The sequence below is a fragment of the Triturus cristatus genome, chromosome 1_1 (assembly GCF_964204655.1).
Source record: "Triturus cristatus chromosome 1_1, aTriCri1.1, whole genome shotgun sequence".
Taxonomy (NCBI): Eukaryota; Metazoa; Chordata; class Amphibia; order Caudata; family Salamandridae; genus Triturus; species Triturus cristatus.
In genome coordinates, this window is record NC_140579.1 from 816,209,081 (window position 1) to 816,225,993 (window position 16,913).

The window sequence follows — 16,913 nt, forward strand, 5'->3', positions numbered from 1 at the left end:
CTACACAGCCCGAACACCACTGCTCTACACTAAAATCTGAAAATCCAGCACTACCACCTACGCTGCCCGAACACCACTGCTCTGCCTAAACCCTGAAACCCCACCCCCAGCATGACCCCTATAGTGCCGGAACACCACTGCACTGCCCTAAACCCTGAAACACCAGCCCCAGCAAGACCCCCAACACTGCCCGAACACCACTGCACTGCCCTAAACCCTGAAACACCACCGCCAGCATGACCCCCTACACTGCCGAAACACCACTTCACTGCCCTAAACCCTTAAACACCAGCCCTAGCAAGATCCCCTACACTGCCCAAACACCACTGCACTGCCCTAAACCCTGAATCACCACCCCCAGCATGACCCCTACACTGCCCGAACACCACTGCTCTGCCCTAAACCCTGAAACACCACCCCCTGCACGTCCCCTACACTGCCCGAACACAACTGCACTGCCCTAAACCCTGAAACACCAGCCCCAGCATGACCCCTACACTACCTGAACACCACTGCACTGCCCTAAACCCTGAAACACCAGCCCCACCATGACCCCCTATACTACCCGAACACAACTGCACTGCCCTAAACACTGAAACACCAGCCCCAGCATGACCCCCTACACTGCTCGAACACCACTGCACTGCCCTAAACACTGAAACCCCAGCCCCAGCACGACACCCTACACTGCCCGAACCTCACTGCATAGCCCTAAACCCTGAAACACCACCTCCACCACGACCCCCTACACTGCTCTCACACCACTGCACTGCCCTAAACCCTGAAACACCATCCCCTGTACGTCCCCCTACACTGCCGAACACCACTGCACTGCCCTAAACCCTGAATCGCCAGCCCCAGCATGACCCCCTACACGGCCCGTACACCACTGCACTGCCCTAAACACTGAATCACCAGCCCCAGCATGACCCCCTACACTGCCCGAACACCACTGCACTGCCCTAAACCCTGAAACACCACCCCCAATACGTCCCCCTACACTGCCCGAACACCACTGCTCTGCCCTAAACCCTGAAACACCAACCCGAGCATGACACCCTACACTGCCTGCACACCACTGCACTGCCCTAAACCCTGGAATACCACCTCTAGCATGACCCCCTACACTGCCCGAAAACTACTGCACTGCCCTAAACCCTGAAACAAAAGCCCCAGCAAGACCCCCTACACTGTCCAAACACCACTGCCTTAAACCCTGAAACACCAGCCCTAGCAAGATCCCCTAAACTGCCCGAACACCACTGCACTGCCCTAAACCGTGAATCACCACCCCCAGCACGACCCCTACACTGTCTGAACACCACTGCACTGCCCTAAACCCTAAATCATCCCCCTCATCACGATCTCTACACTGCCTGAACACCACTGCACTGCCCTAAACGCTGAAACACCACTCCCAGCATGACCCCCTACACTGCTCGAACACCACTGCTCTGCCCTAAACCCTGAAAAACCACCCCCAGAATGTCCCCCTACACTGGCCGAACACCACTGTTCTGCCCTAAACCCTGAAACACCAGCCCCAGCACGTCCCCCTACACTGCCCGAACACAGCTGCACTGCCCTAAACCCTCAAACACCAGTCCCAGCATGACCCCCTACACTGCCCGAACACCACTGCACTGACATAACACTGAAACACCAGCCCCAGCACGATCCCCTACACTCCCCAAAAACCACTGCACTGCCCTAAACCCTGAAACACCACCCCCTGCAGTTCCCCCTTACCTGCCCAAACACCACTGCCCTGCGCTAAAACCCTGAAACACCACCTCCACCACGACCCACTACACTACTAGAACACCACTGCACTGCCCTAAACCCTGAAACACTATCACCAGCAAGACCCCCAACACTGCCCGAACACCACTGCTCAGCACTAAACCCTGAAACACCACCCCCAGTACATCGCCCTACTCTGCCCGAACAAAACTGCTCTACACTAAAACCTGAAAAACCAGCACTACCACCTACACTGCCCGAACACCACTGCTCTGCCCTAAACCCTGAAACCCCACCCCAGCACGACCCCCTATACTGCCCGAACACCACTCCACTGCCCTAAACCCTGAAACACCAGCCCCAGCATGACCCCTACACTGCCTGAACACCACTGCTCTGCCATAATGCCTGAAAGACCACCCCCAGCACATCCCCCTACTCTGGCCGAACACCACTGCTCTGCCCTAAACCCTGAAACACCAGCCCTGGCTCGACCCCCTACACTGCCCGAACACCATTGCTCTGCCCTAAATCCTGAAACACCAGCACCAGCAAGACACCCTAATCTGCCCGAACACCACTGCTCTGCCCTAAATCCTGAAACACCACCCCCAGTACGACTCCCTACACTGCCCGAACAAAACTACACTGCCCTAAACCCTGAAACACAAGCCCCAGCACGACACTCTAAACTGCCTGAAAACCACTGCACTGCCCTAAACCCTGAAACACCAGCCCCAGCCCGACCCCCTACACTGCCCGAACACCACTGCACTGCCCTAAATCCCGAAACAACCGGCCCCAGCACAACTCCCTACACTGCCCGAACACCACTGCACTGCCCTAAATCCTGAAACACCATCCCCAGCAAGACCCCCAACACTGCCCGAACACCACTGCTCAGCACTAAACCCTGAAACACCACTCCCAGTACGTCCCCCTACACTGCCCGAACACCACTGCTCTACACTAAAACCTGAAAAACCAGCACTACCACCTACACTGCCCGAACACCACTGCTCTGCCTAAACCCTGAAACCCCACCCCCAGCATGAACCCTATAGTGCCCGAACACCACTGCACTGCCCTAAACCCTGAAACACCAGCCCCAGCAAGACCCCCAACACTGCCCGAACACCACTGCACTGCCCTAAACCCTGAAACACCACCCCCAGCATGCCCCCCTACACTGCCGAAACACCACTGCACTGCCCTAAATCCTGAAACACCAGCCCTAGCAAGATCCCCTACACTGCCCAAACACCACTGCACTGCCCTAAACCCTGAATCACCACCCCCAGCACGACCCCTACACTGCCCGAACACCACTGCTCTGCCCTAAACCCTGAAACACCACCCCCAGCACGTCCCCTACACTGCCCAAACACCACTGCACTGCCCTAAACCCTGAAACACCAGCCCTAGCACGACCCCTACACTACCCGAACACCACTGCACTGCCCTAAAACCTGAAACACCAGCCCCACCATGACCCCCTATACTAACCGAACACAACTGCACTGCCCTAAACACTGAAACACCAGCCCCAGCACGACCCCCTACACTGCTCGAACACCACTGCACTGCCATAAACACTGAAACCCCAGCCCCAGTACGACACCCTACACTGCCCGAACCTCACTGCATAGCCCTAAACCCAGAAACACCACCTCCACCACGACCCCCTACACTGCTCTCACACCACTGCACTGCCCTAAACCCTGAAACACCATCCCCAGTACGTCCCCCTACACTGCCGAACACCACTGCACTGCCCTAAACCCTGAATCGCCAGCCCCAGCATGACCCCCTACACTGCCTGTACACCACTGCACTGCCCTATACACTGAATCACCAGCCCCAGCATGACCCCCTACACTGCCGGAACACCACTGTACTGCCCTAAACCCTGAAACACCACCCCCAATACGTCCCCCTACACTGCCCGAACACCACTGCTCTGCCCTAAACCCTGAAACACCAACCCGAGCATGACACCCTACACTGCCTGCACACCACTGCACTGCCCTAAACCCTGGAACACCACCTCCAGCATGACCCCCTACACTGCCCGAAAACTACTGCACTGCCCTAAACCCTGAAACAACAGCCCCAGCAAGACCCCCTACACTGTCCAAACACCACTGCCTTAAACCCTGAAACACCAGCCCTAGCAAGATCCCCTACACTGCCCGAACACCACTGCACTGCCCTAAACCCTGAATCACCACCCCCAGCACGACACCTTCACTGTCTGAACACCTCTGCTCTGCCCTAAACCCTGAAGAACCACCCCCAGAATGTCCCCCTACACTGGCCGAACACCACTGCTCTGCCCTAAACCCTGAAACACCAGCCCCAGCACGTCCCCCTACACTGCCCGAACACCACTGCTCTGCCCTAAATCCTGAATCACCAGCACGAGACCCTAAACTGCCCGAACACCACTGCTCTGCCCTAAACCCTGAAACACCACCCCCAGCATGACACCTTACACTGCCGGAATACCACTGCACTGCCCTAAACCCTGAAACACGAGCCCGAGCACGACCCTCTACGCTGCCCGAACACCACTGGACTGCCATAAACCCTCAAACACCAGTCCCAGCATGACCCCCTACACAGCCCTCACACCACTGCACTGACGTAACACTGAAACACCAGCCCCAGTACGATCCCCTACACTCCACAAACACCACTGCACTGCCCTAAACCCTGAAAAACCACCCCCTGCACGACCCCCTTACCTGCCCGAACACCACTGCCATGCCCTAAAACCCTGAACACCACCTCCACCATGACCCACTACACTGCTAGAACACCATTGCATTGCCCTAAACCCTGAACCACCATCACCAGCAAGACCCCCAACACTGCCCGAACACCACTGCTCTACACTAAAACCTGAAAAACAGCACTACCACCTACACTGCCCGAACACCACTGCTCTGCCCTAAACCCTGAAACCCCACCACAGCACGACCCCCTATACTGCCCGAACACCTCTGCACTGCAATAAACCCTGAAACACCAGCCCCAGCAAGACCCCCTACACTGGCCGAACACCACTGCTCTGCCCTACACCCTGAAACACCAGCCCCAGCACGTCCCCCTACACTGCCCGAACACCACTGCTCTGCCCTAAATCCTGAAACACCAGCACCAGCACGACACCCTAATCTGCCCGAACACCACTGCTCTGCCCTAAACCCTGAAACACCAGCCCCAGCACGTCCCCCTACACTGCCCGAACACCACTGCTCTGCCCTAAATCCGGAAAAACCAGCACCAGCACGACACCCCAATGTGCCCGAACACCACTGCTCTGCCCTACACCCTGAAACACCACCCCGAGCATGACACCCTACACTGCCCGAACACCACTGCACTGCCCTAAACCCTGAAACACAAGCCCCAGCACGACACCCTAAACTGCCCGAAAACCACTGCACTGCCCTAAACCCTGAAACACCAGCCCCAGCACGACCCCCTACACTGCCCGAACACCACTGCACTGCCCTAAACCCTGAAACACCAGCCCCAGCACAACTCCCTACACTGCCCGAACACCACTGCACTGCCCTAAACCCTTTAACACCATCCCCAGCAAGACCCCCAACACTGCCCGAACACCACTGCTCAGCACTAAACCCTGAAACACCACCCCCAGCACGACCCCCTACACTGCCCTCACACCACTGCACTGACGTAACACTGAAACACCAGCCCCAGTACGATCCCCTACACTCCACGAACACCACTGCACTGCCCTAAACCCTGAAAAACCACCCCCTGCACGACCCCCTTACCTGCCCGAACACCACTGCCATGCCCTAAAACCCTGAACACCACCTCCACCATGACCCACTACACTGCTAGAACACCATTGCACTGCCCTAAACCCTGAACCACCATCACCAGCAAGACCCCCTACACTGCCCGAACACCACTGCTCTACACTAAAACCTGAAAAACCAGCACTACCACCTACACTGCCCGAACACCACTGCTCTGCCCTAAACCCTGAAACCCCACCACAGCATGACCCCCTATACTGCCCGAACACCTCTGCACTGTAATAAACCCTGAAACACCAGCCCCAGCAAGACCCCCTACACTGGCCGAACACCACTGCTCTGCCCTAAACCCTGAAACAGCAGCCCCAGCACGTCCCCCTACACTGCCCAAACACCACTGCTCTGCCCTAAATCCTGAAACACCAGTACCAGCACGACACCCTAATCTGCCCGAACACCACTGCTCTGCCCTAAACCCTGAAACACCAGCCCCAGCACGTCCCCCTACACTGTCCGAACACCACTGCTCTGCCCTAAATCCGGAAAAACCAGCACCAGCACGACACCCTAATCTGCCCGAACACCACTGCTCTGCCCTACACCCTGAAACACCACCCCGAGCACGACACCCTACACTGCCCGATCACAACTGCACTGCCCTAAACCCTGAAACACAAGCCCCAGCACGACACCCTAAACTGCCCGAAAACCACTGCACTGCCCTAAACCCTGAAACACCAGCCCCAGCACGACCCCCTACACTGCCCGAACACCACTGCACTGCCCTAAACCCTGAAACACCAGCCCCAGCACAACTCCCTACACTGCCCGAACACCACTGCACTGCCCTAAACCCTTTAACACCATCCCCAGCAAGACCCCCAACACTGCCCGAACACCACTGCTCAGCACTAAACCCAGAAACACCACCCCCAGTACGTCCCCCTACATGGCCCGAACACCACTGCTCTACACTAAAATCTGAAAAACCAGCACTACCACCTACACTGCCCGAACACCACTGCTCTGCCTAAACTCTGAAACCCCACCCCCAGCATGACCCCTATAGTGCCCGAACACCACTGCACTGCCCTAAACCCTGAAACACCAGCCCCAGTAAGACCCCCAACACTGCCTGAACACCACTGCACTGCCCTAAACCCTGAAACACCACCCCCAGCATGACCCCCTACACTGCCGAAACACCACTGCACTGCCCTAATCCCAATAACACCAGCCCTAGCAAGATCCCCTACACTGCCCAAACACCACTACACTGCCCTAAACCCTGAATCACCACCCCCAGCACGACCCCTACACTGCCCGAACACCACTGCTCTGCCTTAAACCCTGAAACACCACCCCCAGCAAGACCCCCTACACTGGCCGAACACCACTGCTCTTCCCTAAACCCTGAAACAGCAGCCCCAGCATGTCCCCCTACACTGCCCGAACACCACTGCTCTGCCCTAAATCCTGAAACACCAGCACCAGCACGACACCCTAATCTGCCCGAACACCACTGCTCTGCCCTACACCCTGAAACACCACCCCGAGCACGACACCCTACACTGCCCGAACACCACTGCACTGCCCTAAACCCTGAAACACAAGCCCCAGCACAACACCCTAAATGCCCGAACATCACTGCACTGCCCTAAACCCTTTAACACCATCCCCAGCAAGACCCCCAACACTGCCCGAACACCACTGCCCAGCACTAAACCCTGAAACACCACCCCCAGTAAGTCCCCCTACACGGCCCGAACACCACTGCTCTACACTAAAATCAGAAAAACCAGCACTACCACCTACACTGCCCGAACACCACTGCTCTGCCTAAACCCTGAAACCCCACCCCCAGCATGACCCCTATAGTGCCTGAACACCACTGCACTGCCCTAAACCCTGAAACACCAGCCCCAGCAAGACCCCCAATACTGCCCGAACACCACTGCACTGCCCTAAACCCTGAAACACCACCCCCAGCATGACCCTCTATACTGCCGAAACACCACTGCACTGCCCTAATCCCTGAAACACCACCCCCAGCACGACCCCTACACTGCCCGAACACCACTGCTCTACCCTAAACCCTGAAACACCACCCCAGCACGACCCCTACACTGCCCGAACACCACTGCTCTACCCTAAACCCTGAAACACCACCCCAGCACGTCCCCTACACTGCCCAAACAACACTGCACTGCCTTAATCCCTAAAACACCAGCCCCAGCACGACCCCTCACACTGCCCGAACACCACTGCACTGCCCTAAACCCTGAAACACCAGCCCCACCATGACCCCCTATACTACCCGAACACAACTGCACTGCCCTAAACACTGAAACACCAGCCCCAGCACGACCCCCTACACTGCTCGAAGCCACTGCACTGCCCTAAACACTGAAACCCCAGCCCCAGCACGACACCCTAAACTGCCCGAACCTCACTGCATAGCCTTAAACCCTGAAACACCACCTCCACCACGACCCCCTACACTGCTCTCACACCACTGCACTGCCCTAATCCTTGAAACACCATCCCCAGTACGTCCCCCTACACTGCCGAACACCACTGCACTGCCCTAAACCCTGATTCGCCAGCCCCAGCATGACCCCCTACACGGCCCGTACACCACTGCACTGCCCTAAACACTGAATCACCAGCCGCAGCATGACCCCCTACACAGCCCAAACACCACTGCACTGCCCTAAACCCTGAAACACCACCCCAATACGTCCCCCTACACTGCCCGGACACCACTGCTCTGCCCTAAACCCTGAAACACCAACCCAAGCATGACCCCCTACACTGCCTGCACACCACTGCACTGCCCTAAACCCTGGAACACCACCTCAAGCATGACCCCCTACACTGCCCAAATACTACTGCACTGCCCTAAACCCTGAAACAACAGCCCCAGCAAGACCCCCTACACTGTCCAAACACCACTGCCTTAAACCCTGAAACACCAGCCCTAGCAAGATCCCCTACACTGCCCGAACACCACTGCACTGCCCTAAACCCTGAATCACCACCCCCAGCACAACCCCTACACTGTCTGAACACCACTTCACTGCCCTAAACCCTGAATCACCCCCCTCATCACGATCCCTAGACTACCCGAACACCACTGCACTGCCCTAAACCCTGAAACACCACTCCCAGCATGACCCCCTACACTGCCCGAACACGACTGCTCTGCCCTAAATCCTGAAACACCAGCACCAGCACGACACCCTAATCTGCCCGAACACCACTGATCTGCCCTAAACCCTGAAACACCAGCCCCAGCACGTCCCCCTACAGTGCCCGAACACCACTGCTCTGCCCTAAATCTTGAATCACCAGCACAAGACCCTAAAGTGCCCGAACACCACTGCTCTGCTCTAAACCGTGAAACACCACCACCAGCATGACACCTAACACTGCCCGAACACCACTGCCATGCCCTAAAACCCTGAAACACCACCTCCACCATGACCCACTACACTGCTAGAACACCATTGCACTGCCCTAAACCCTGAAACACCATCACCAGCAAGACCCCCTACACTGCCCGAACACCACTGCTCTACACTAAAACCTGAAAAACCAGCACTACCACCTACACTGCCCGAACACCACTGCTCTGCCCTAAACCCTGAAACCCCACCCCAGCACTACCCCCTATACTGCCCGAACACCTCTGCACTGCCCTAAACCCTGAAACACCAGCCCCAGCAAGACCCCCTACACTGGCCGAACACCACTGCTCTGCCCTAAACCCTGAAACACCAGCCCCAGCACGTCCCCCTACACTGCCCGAACACCACTGCTCTGCCCTAAATCCTGAAACACCAGCACCAGCACGACACCCTAATCTGCCCGAACACCACTGCTCTGCCCTAAACCCTGAAACACCAGCCCCAGCACGTCCCCCTACACTGCCCAAACACCACTGCTCTGCCCTAAATCCGGAAAAACCAGCACCAGCACGACACCCTAATCTGCCCGAACACCACTGCACTGCCCTAAACCCTGAAACACAAGCCCCAGCACGACACCCTAACCTGCCCGAAAACCACTGCACTGCCCTAAACCTTGAAACACCAGCCCCAGCACGACCCCCTACACTGCCCGAACACCACTGCACTGTCCTAAACCCTGAAACACCAGCCCCAGCACAACTCCCTACACTGCCCGAACACCACTGCACTGCCCTAAACCCTTTAACACCATCCCCAGCAAGACCCCCAACACTGCCTGAACACCACTGCTCAGCACTAAACCCTGAAACACCACCCCCAGTACGTCCCCCTACACGGCCCGAACACCAATGCTCTACAATAAAATCTGAAAAACCAGCACTACCACCTACACTGCCCGAACACCACTGCTCTGCCCTAAACCCTGAAACCCCAACCCCAGCACAACCCCCTATACTGCCCGAACACCACTGCACTGCCCTAAACCTTGAAGCACCAGCCCCAGCAAGACCCCCTACACTGCCCGAACACCACTGCACTGCCCTAAATCCTGAAACACCACCCCCAGCATGACCCCCTACACTGCCTGAACACCACTGCACTGCCCTAAACCCTGAAACACCAGCCCTAGCAAGATCCCCTACACTGCCCGAACACCACTGCACTGCCATAACCCCTGAATCACCACCCCCAGCACGACCCCTACACTGCCTGAACACCACTGCACTGCCCTAAACCCAGCATCACCACCCCCAGCATGACCCCTACACTGCCCAAACATCACTGCACTGCCCTAAACCCTGAAACACCACCCCCAGCATGACCCCTACACTGCCTGAACACCACTGCACTGCCCTAAACCCTGAAACACCAGCCCTAGCAAGATCCCCTACACTGCCCGAACACCACTGCACTGCCATAACCCCTGAATCACCACCCCCAGCACGACCCCTACACAGCCTGAACACCACTGCACTGCCCTAAACCCAGAATCACCACCCCCAGCACGACCCCTACACTGCCCGAACATCACTGCACTGCCCTAAACCCTGGAACACCACTCCCAGCATGACCCCCTACACTGCCCGAACACCACTGCTCTGCCCTAAACCCTGAAACACCACCCCCAGAATGTCCCCCTACACTGGCCGAACACCACTGCTCTGCCCTAAACCCTGAAACACCAGCCCCAGCACGTCCCCCTACACTGCCCGAACACCACTGCTCTGCCCTAAATCCTTAAACACCAGCACCAGCACCAGCACGAGACCCTAAACTGCCAGAACACCACTGCTCTGTCCTAAACCATGAAACACCTCCCCCAGCATGACACCTTACACTGCCCGAACACCACTGCATTTCCCTAAACCCTGAAACACGAACCCCAGCACGACCCTCTACGCTGCCCGAACACCATTGTACTGCACTAAACACTCAAACACCAGTCCCAGCACGACCCCCTACACTGCCCGAACACCACTGCACTGACATAACATTGAAACACCATCCCCAGTAAGATCCCCTACAGTCTCGAACACCACTGCACCGCCCTAAGCCCTGAAACACCACCCACTGCATGACCCCATTACCTGCCCGAATACCACTGCCCTGCCCTAAATCCCTGAAACACCATCTCCACCACGACCCACTACACTGCTAGAACACCATTGCACTGCCCTAAACCCTGAAACACCATCACCAGCAAGACCCCCAACACTGCCCGAACACCGCTGCTCAGCACTAAACCCTGAAACACCCCCCCAGTACATCCCCCTACACTGCCCGAACACCATTGCTCTACACTAAAACCTGAAAATCCAGCACTACCACCTACACTGCCCGAACACCACTGCTCTGCCCTAAACCCTGAAACCCCACCCCCAGCACGACCCCCTATACTTCCCGAACACCACTGCACTGCCCTAAACCCTGAAACACCAGCCCCAGCAAGACCCCCAACACTGCCCGAACACCACTGCACTGCCCTAAACCCTGAAACACCACCCCCAGCATGCCCCCCTACACTGCCAAAACACCACTGCACTGCCCTAAATCCTGAAACACCAGCCCTAGCAAGATCCCCTACACTGCCCAAACACCACTGCACTGCCCTAAACCCTGAATCACCACCCCCAGCACGACCCCTACACTGCCCGAACACCACTGCTCTGCCCTAAACCCTGAAACACCACCCCCAGCACGTCCCCTACACTGCCCAAACACCACTGCACTGCCCTAAACCCTGAAACACCAGCCCTAGCACGACCCCTACACTACCCGAACACCACTGCACTGCCCTAAAACCTGAAACACCAGCCCCACCATGACCCCCTATACTAACCGAACACAACTGCACTGCCCTAAACACTGAAACACCAGCCCCAGCACGACCCCCTACACTGCTCGAACACCACTGCACTGCCATAAACACTGAAACCCCAGCCCCAGTACGACACCCTACACTGCCCGAACCTCACTGCATAGCCCTAAACCCAGAAACACCACCTCCACCACGACCCCCTACACTGCTCTCACACCACTGCACTGCCCTAAACCCTGAAACACCATCCCCAGTATGTCCCCCTACACTGCCGAACACCACTGCACTGCCCTAAACCCTGAATCGCCAGCCCCAGCATGACCCCCTACACTGCCTGTACACCACTGCACTGCCCTATACACTGAATCACCAGCCCCAGCATGACCCCCTACACTGCCGGAACACCACTGCACTGCCCTAAACCCTGATACACCACCCCCAATACGTCCCCCTACACTGCCCGAACACCACTGCTCTGCCCTAAACCCTGAAACACCAACCCGAGCATGACACCCTTCACTGCCTGCACACCACTGCACTGTCCTAAACCCTGGAACACCACCTCCAGCATGACCCCCTACACTGCCCGAAAACTACTGCACTGCCCTAAACCCTGAAACAACAGCCCCAGCAAGACCCCCTACACTGTCCAAACACCACTGCCTTAAACCCTGAAACACCAGCCCTAGCAAGATCCCCTACACTGCCCGAACACCACTGCACTGCCCTAAACCCTGAAACACCATCTCCACCACGACCCACTACACTGCTAGAACACCATTGCACTGCCCTAAACCCTGAAACACCATCACCAGCAAGACCCCCAACACTGCCCGAACACCGCTGCTCAGCACTAAACCCTGAAACACCCCCCCAGTACATCCCCCTACACTGCCCGAACACCATTGCTCTACACTAAAACCTGAAAATCCAGCACTACCACCTACACTGCCCGAACACCACTGCTCTGCCCTAAACCCTGAAACCCCACCCCCAGCACGACCCCCTATACTTCCCGAACACCACTGCACTGCCCTAAACCCTGAAACACCAGCCCCAGCAAGACCCCCTACACGGCCCGAACACCACTGCACTGCTCTAAACCCTGAAAGACCACCCCAGCACTACACCCTACACTGCCCGAACACCACTACACTGCCCTAAACCCCGAAACACCAGCCCCAGCAAGATCCCCTACAGTGCCCGAACACCACTGCACTGCCCTAAACCGTGAAACACCACCCCCAGCACGACCCCTACACTGCCCGAACACCACTGCTCTGCCCTAAACACTGAAACACCACCCCCAGCAGGACCACCTATATTGGCCGAACACCACTGCTCTGCCCTAAACCCTGAAACACCACCCCCAGCACGACACCCTACACTGCTCGAACACCACTGCACTGCCCTAAACCCTGAAACACAAACCCCAGCACGACACCATAAACTGCCCGAAAACCACTGCACTGCCCTAAACCCTGAAACACCAGCCCCAGCAAGACCCCCTACACTGCCCGAACACCACTGCACTGCCCTAAACCCTGAAACACCCTCGCCAACAAGACCCCAACACTGCCCGAACACCACTGCTCAGCACTAAACCCTGAAACAGCACCCCCAGTACGTCCCCCTACACTGCCCGAACACCAGTGCTCTGCCCTAAACCCTGAAACACCAGCACCAGCACGACACCCTAATCTGCCCGAACACAACTGCTCTGCCCTAAACCCTGAAACACCACCCCCAGCACGACCCCCTATACTGCCCGAACACCACTGCACTGCCCTAAACCCTGAAACACCCTCCCCAGCAAGACCCCCTATACTGCCCGAACACCACTGCAGTGCCCTAAACCCTTAAACACCACCCCCAGCACGACCCCCTATACTGCCCGAACACCACTGCACTGCCCTAAACCCTGAAACACCAGCCCCAGCAAGACCCCCTATACTGCTCGAACACCACTGCAGTGCCCTAAACCCTGAAACACCACCCCCAGCATGACCCCCTACACTGCCCGAACACCACTGCACTGCCTTAAACCCTGAAACACCAGCCCTAGCAAGATCCCCTACACTGCCCAAACACCACTGCACTGCCCTAAACCCTGAATCACCACCCCCAGCACAACCCCTACACTGCCCGAACACCACTGCTCTGACCTAAACCCTGAAACACCACCCCCATCATGTCCCCTACACTGCCCGAACACCACTGCTCTGCCCTAAACCCTGATACACCACCCCCAGCACGACACCCTACACTGCCCGAAAACCACTGCACTGCCCTAAACCCTGAAACACCAGCCCCAGCACGACCCCCTACACTGCCCGAACACCACTGCACTGCCCTAAACCCTGAAACACCAGCCCCAGCACAACTCCCTACACTGCCCGAACACCACTGCACTGCCCTAAACCCTTTAACACCATCCCCAGCAAGACCCCCAACACTGCCCGAACACCACTGCTCAGCACTAAACCCTGAAACACCACCCCCAGTACGTCCCCCTACACGGCCCAAACACCAATGCTCTACACTAAAATCTGAAAAACCAGCACTACCACCTACACTGCCTGAACACCACTGCTCTGTCCTAAACCCTGAAACCCCAACCCCAGCACAACCCCCTACACTGCCTGAACACCACTGCACTGCCCTAAACCCTGAAACACCACCCCCAGCACGACACCCTACACTGCCCGAAAACCACTGCACTGCCCTAAACCCTGAAACACCAGCCCCAGCACGACTCCCTACACTGCCCGAACACCACTGCACTGCCCTAAACCCTTTAACACCATCCCAAGCAAGACCCCCTACACGGCCCGAACACCAATGCTCTACACTAAAATCTGAAAAACCAGCACTACCACCTACACTGCCTGAACACCACTGCTCTGCCCTAAACCCTGAAACCCCAACCCCAGCACAACCCCCTACACTGCCTGAACACCACTGCACTGCCCTAAACCCTGAAACACCACCCCCAGCACGACACCCTACACTGCCCGAACACCACTGCACTGCCCTAAACCCTGAAACACCAGCCCCAGCACAACTCCCTACACTGCCCGAACACCACTGCACTGCCCTAAACCCTTTAACACCATCCCCAGCAAGACCCCCAACACTGCCTGAACACCACTGCTCAGCACTAAACCCTGAAATACCACCCCCAGTACGTCCCCCTACACGGCCCGAACACCAATGCTCTACACTAAAATCAGAAAAACCAGCACTACCACCTACACTGCCTGAACACCACTGCTCTGCCCTAAACCCTGAAACCGCAACCCCAGCACAACCCCCTACACTGCCTGAACACCACTGCACTGCCCTAAACCCTGAAACACCACCCCCAGCACGACACCCTACACTGCCCGAACACCACTGCACTGCCCTAAACCCTGAAACACCAGCCCCAGCACAACTCACTACACTTCCCGAACACCACTGCACTGCCCTAAACCCTTTAACACCATCCCCAGCAAGACCCCTAACACTGCCTGAACACCACTGCTCAGCACTAAACCCTGAAACACCACCCCCAGTACGTCCCCCTACACGGCCCGAACACCAATGCTCTACACTAAAATCTGAAAAACCAGCACTACCACCTACACTGCCCGAACACCACTGCACTGCCCTAAATCCTGAAACACCACCCCCAGCATGACACCTACACTGCCTGAACACCACTGCACTGCCCTAAACCCTGAAACACCAGCCCTAGCAAGATCCCCTACACTGCCCGAACACCACTGCACTGCCATAACCCCTGAATCACCACCCCCAGCACGACCCCTACACTGCCTGAACACCACTGCACTGCCCTAAACCCAGCATCACCACCCCCAGCACGACCCCTACACTGCCCAAACATCACTGCACTGCCCTAAACCCTGAAACACCACCCCCAGCATGACCCCTACACTGCCTGAACACCACTGCACTGCCCTAAACCCTGAAACACCAGCCCTAGCAAGATCCCCTACACTGCCCGAACACCACTGCACTGCCATAACCCCTGAATCACCACCCCCAGCACGACCCCTACACTGCCTGAACACCACTGCACTGCCCTAAACCCAGAATCACCACCCCCAGCACGACCCCTACACTGCCCGAACATCACTGCACTGCCCTAAACCCTGGAACACCACTCCCAGCATGACCCCCTACACTGCCCGAACACCACTGCTCTGCCCTAAACCCTGAAACACCACCCCCAGAATGTCCCCCTACACTGGCCAAACACCACTGCTCTGCCCTAAACCCTGAAACACCAGCCCCAGCACGTCCCCCTACACTGCCCGAACACCACTGCTCTGCCCTAAATCCTGAAACACCAGCACCAGCACGAGACCCTAAACTGCCAGAACACCACTGCTCTGTCCTAAACCCTGAAACACCTCCCCCAGCATGACACCTTACACTGCCCGAACACCACTGCATTTCCCTAAACCCTGAAACACGAACCCCAGCACGACCCTCTACGCTGCCCGAACACAATTGTACTGCACTAAACACTCAAACACCAGTCCCAGCACGACCCCCTACACTGCCCGAACACCACTGCACTGACATAACATTGAAACACCATCCCCAGTAAGATCCCCTACAGTCTCGAACACCACTGCACCGCCCTAAGCCCTGAAACACCACCCACTGCATGACCCCATTACCTGCTCGAATACCACTGCCCTGCCCTAAATCCCTGAAACACCATCTCCACCACGACCCACTACACTGCTAGAACACCATTGCACTGCCCTAAACCCTGAAACACCATCACCAGCAAGACCCCCAACACTGCCCGAACACCGCTGCTCAGCACTAAACCCTGAAACACCCCCCCAGTACATCCCCCTACACTGCCCGAACACCATTGCTCTACACTAAAACCTGAAAATCCAGCACTACCACCTACACTGCCCGAACACCACTGCTCTGCCCTAAACCCTGAAACCCCACCCCCAGCACGACCCCCTATACTTCCCGAACAGCACTGCACTGCCCTAAACCCTGAAACACCAGCCCCAGCAAGACCCCCTACACGGCCCTAACACCACTGCA